The sequence below is a fragment of the Montipora capricornis genome, chromosome 6, assembly GCF_036669925.1.
Source record: "Montipora capricornis isolate CH-2021 chromosome 6, ASM3666992v2, whole genome shotgun sequence".
Taxonomy (NCBI): Eukaryota; Metazoa; Cnidaria; class Anthozoa; order Scleractinia; family Acroporidae; genus Montipora; species Montipora capricornis.
The window spans coordinates 11,477,365-11,482,364 of record NC_090888.1 but is presented as its reverse complement, the minus strand read 5'-3'; the positions used below and the strand labels follow the sequence as shown (position 1 = coordinate 11,482,364).

Here is a 5,000-nt window from a genome sequence, read left to right as displayed (position 1 = left end):
GTGAGAATCGAGCTGAGCTTGGTTTAATCAAGCATCCAATAAAAATACGTGGCATACACACGTGACTCCAGTGGTTCAAGATGGTGTCGGAGGAAGAAATTCTGACGTCACTGAAGTCACGTGAGAATGCCATGTATTTTTATTGGAAGCTTCATTGAACAAGCTCAACTCGATTCCCACGATGGCTGCACACAATGAGAAATTTGCCTCGTGAGGCGAAAAATATCAAACATGTTTGATTTTTTCCTCACGGCCTCGCGAGGCCAATTTTGCACAAAAGTTCCTCCGCCTCGCGAGGCAGTTTGTTCAGCTCTTTCCTCACCGTGTGCGGCGGGCTTAAGACGTTTGGAGTATTATTCAAGCATAAAGCATAGTAGGATTTGGAAAAAACGAGAGGAGGTCGCTCTTGTCGACATCTAAGATTACATAGAGCAGTACTGTGTAATGATAATCGTATTTTTACAGCAACAATGAAGTGAAATCTACATAATTAATTTGCAAAATCCTATAAGGATATTTAGCAAGTTCCAGTGCAAATTGCAAAGATAAAATGAGTACATAAATATGTGCAACTAAGGTGATAAATAATTGTGGTATAATAATAACAATGAAATAAATAACAATTGGTGGAACTAAAACTTGAGCAGAGACGTAATCATTAAGAGCTACTTTAAATTTACTTATTGAGGTCATACAGTACATGTACATGTATTTATGATACTTGGCGGTAAACTCTTCCAGTCAGTAATTGTTCTCGGCCAGAAACTGTATATATACTTGTCACATGATGTTTTTACGGGAATAAACTTCATCGGATCAAAGATTCTAGTTTTCGTTACAGTTTTATTTTTCGCATTATGTGGAATATTGATTGCTGCTTGGCTGGGTAGTGTCTTGTACATTTAAGTTACCATATTTACCCGTGTATAAGTTGACCAGTTGACCTTTTACAACCAAAAAATCAGCCCAAAAAATTGCCCTCGACTTATACACGAGTCATACAGAAAGACCTGACGGAAAGCACGTGGAGTTATCTTAGTTTTCAGTACTCCTCAAATTCGTAGTTTGGTCACCAGGTTTTCCAAGATGGCAGTGTCTTTCGAAGCTCTTCGGCAATCCTTTGGTCTTCTTATCTAAATCTTCTTTCAAACTCAACATCGAGATCAAGGTTAGTTAAATGCAATGCGATTTACTCCTAATTATCTTAAAATACTTCTCTAGTAAATCAAAGAGCTGATACATGCTTAAATCGTGATGATTTGATAAACTTCACAGTGTACGATTACACCTCTGTTTTTTTTAATTCACCATGTTTTCAATACATTCTCAGGAATATAAGATTGACGTTTTGGAAATTTCTATTGGTGTGAATTTTATTTCTTCAACCAGAAATGATGAAAAATCTGATTTTTGACCTTGAAAATGGGGGTCGACAGCCTTGAAATTAACGGAAAAATCCAGTCGCCATTTCGCAAATTTTAGTCGGAAAATCGTCACGCTAGCCCCGTTACACTTGCATTGTGTTGTCAGTGGTTTAGCAAAATAAAATATGAGTGCACAATATGTACATGTATGTGTAAAGAAATCGCTGAAAATGGCGAATGATATAGAAGGATTTGAGTTGTGAACGTAACATCCCAGCTAAATTACCCTATCTTCAGATTGAAAAGAAATTCACGGTGAGAAACAAAATAATTTTGTCATTTCTTTACTTATTTTAGCAAAAATGGCAGCAAAGTAGCAACTGCTAACCCTTTTGTTTCGAAGAAGCAAAGGTGAAAACAAGTCGCAAATTTGTGACTTCTTCTCATCAGGTATTTCAATTAGCTGCAAAGGGGAAAAAGTCAGTCGCAAATGCAACTGTATTGGTCGCAATTTCACTGAAGCTCTGAGTATTTTTAAAATGGTGTTTTGATCTAACGTACAGTTGTTGAAAACACGGGAAAATGTTCAGCCGCAGTGAATTAATTATAAATATTGACTTCACACCATTGAAACTGACAAGTATGCCATGTGGCTCTTTCTTTTGTGTCAGCGGTACTATTTACAACTTATGTACGCAAAATATTATAGTAAATGCCAGATCATGTACATGTATTCCTGGGTTAACAGACTAGACCTGTAGTGGCCAAAATTCACTTGATGTGTGGGGAAAGAGGGGAAAGAAAAGTGTTTCTGAGGTCAATGGAAAAACAAATTTTTTAAAGGGGCCGAAAGTAACACATAAGTTCTAGACAACCAACTGAGATTGTCGAAAGACGCTTCATCACTTCCATGACAGAATTGCTTACTTTATCACTGAGTCATCTGCTTATTGACCATATTCTATATTTTACTCTAGTTTAGTTGAACTTATAAACATCCATTCAGAAATGTTGACTCTCAGTTTACCGAAGCTTTATTGTGGGAAATCTGTGTTTACTGCAAACAATCAAGCCTTTCTGATACAAATTGGCTAAGATATCGTTTTTCATCATATTTCATCAAAATTCAGTTGAGTTTATGCATATTTAAAAAGCTTGAATATCTCTGGAACAGAAAGAGATATCTGAAAATAGTAAACAGCATACTTCCTATACAGACTACATGCTTATGTCTTAAAATGGTTTAGACAGAAAGATGTGAATATCGCACAGTAGCACTTTAAAACAATAATAATTACTGGAAATCGCTATCGCTAAGTGCCATCAAGACAGTCAATATATAGTACATAGTTTTCAGATTTGTATCAGAGTTCCAAAATTCCCAACAGTGGTTGTAATTTTCTTATTCCAAAGTACTGCAAGTCAACTTATGTAGTTAACAATAGTACAAGAACAATAGAAATTGCACACTTTGTCTCTTGAACAACAATGTAAATTAATGTCAACGTGTTTTGTAATAATATGGACAGTACTTCTGTAATTTTTCGACGGCAGTAATTTTAATAGGAATAGACAATAATTAAGTTGAATAAAATCAGTGCCATGTGAAAAATCGCGAAAGCGTTTTCAGACTTTTCAGTGTGAAACATGTATTTAATGGTGGGCAATCAAACTCTCGCTCATGAAAGTTGTTTCACTTGAAGAATTTTTATTTTGCAAGATACAGCTGTACAGCCGTGAATTATAAGTCAAATTGATCGTTGAATTGTTTACTTATTTATTTTGTTGAGGTTTAAGATTTAAAAGGTACTAAAGAAGATAGAAAACTAGGAAATCTTTCTAAAGTTTTCCTAGAGAAGTTTTCCTAGAAAACTAGGAAATCTTTCTATTTTTGGGAGTACTTCCTTTGTTTTGCAGGACCATATGTGAATTGTTTACTCTGCAGACAACATATTTCCTTTGAAATTTAAATTTAATTGTTCTCAACTCGTTGGTTCCGTGGGCCGAAATTGATTACTTTTGAGCTCTTTCACTCAATATAATTATAACACACTGGTTTGAAAATACATATTAAAGAACACTCAAAGCAAGTGTGCACAACGCAATGGTCAGGGAAATGGGGAAAAAAGTGTTTTCATTCACTTGCGAATAGTCGCGCATCATGAAAGTTTGTGCAATGACATCACACACCAAAACACGCACTTTCATTGGTTCTTGAAGTCACATGATAAGCCTTTGTTCCCATACCTTACATTACATTTTCTCTGGAGCACTCTTACTTTTTTCTGCATACACAACAATCTCGTTCCTCTGCTCTATAAGGCTGTCACCTCGTCAGCCTCGCATCTTCACTCGGCTCACTCGTTCTCAATAAACTGGGCTGTTTGAGAACCCAAAACCAGGTAAAATTAATTTCAATCATAACACTTGATTTCTGCAAAAGACAGTTTTCTGCTTCTCTTGTAACATAAGAGCATGCACATACAAAATGACATACACAAATCAAAACAAAATTAATCAATTTTGTTGCACAACTACTCCAGTATGCTACAGTGCCTTTGCTAAATGTTCAAGTGAAAGCTGTCAAATGTAATAACCATGTACTTGTTGTCACTTATTTTTCTTCAAATTTGTTTATGGCAAATATGGAATCTTATACATGATAGATTATTTTGCTTTGTTTTTAAATCTCAGGTGGAAAGAAAAGGAAACCTCGTTTGCCTGTCCCAGAAGACTGTTACATGTACATGTATGTCATGCCCCCAAAACTCAGAGTCAAGCCACCAAAACAGAGTGATCTTCCAATTGCCAGCAAACCCTTGAGAAATGCTGATCTGCCAATTGATATTTTACTATTAACCGTGGAGGATTGTGAGTTCTTGAGTTGTTTCTCATTTCTGGATCGACCCTTCAAACGATACAAGAAAGAAGTTGGTCCGATCTATTTTGGATACACTGGTAATAATGGTGACCAAGAGAAGCTTAAAGTTGCATTAATGAAATGTTCTAAAGGTGCTGCAGTCCCAGGGGGATCATTAACAGCTGTAAAGAATGCTGTCAGGGTCTTAAGTCCTAAGGCAGTGTTTTCAGTAGGAACTTGCAGCGGTTTAAGCTCAGATAAAGTAAAACTAGGAGATGTAGTTTTATCTGCCAAATTGACAACAGCAGCTGGATTCAAATCTCCTGTAAGTAGACATGTGAGTGATCTTGTTAGAGATGCACCTTATGGCTGGGTTGCTCCTTTGGAAAATCCAGATGAATTGGAGGTTGAAGTACACTGTGATGGTGATATTTTGAGCCAAACACAAGCAGCGAGGTGTGGATTTGCAATTGCTGTTGAGACAGAACGGGAAGGTAATAGTTTTAACCATCCCTTAACTGATTTGTATTAGACAAATCCAAGAAAAATCTTCAAATTCTAGAATTGTGTTATCTCTATCAGTTTGACCAATGGAACTGATCGGTAGCTTTCCAAGGAAATATTAATCTAAGCAATGTCTTTGCTGAACTTTTTCCACGAGGAAGGGGCGTGCATGTAAGATTGGTAGCCAAGATTATTTTATTGAATTAATGAGACAGCTTCCATTGAAATGCATTATCTCTTAAGGTTGAAGGTTTCATTTTTCTGTTTACAGG

The 5,000-nt window shown here is 36.2% G+C and overlaps 1 pseudogene; it reads left to right on the top strand.

The window, feature by feature from the left end:
- Positions 1 to 5,000, top strand: part of LOC138050891 (NLR family CARD domain-containing protein 3-like) — a 28,683-nt pseudogene that overhangs the window by 1,688 nt on the left and 21,995 nt on the right.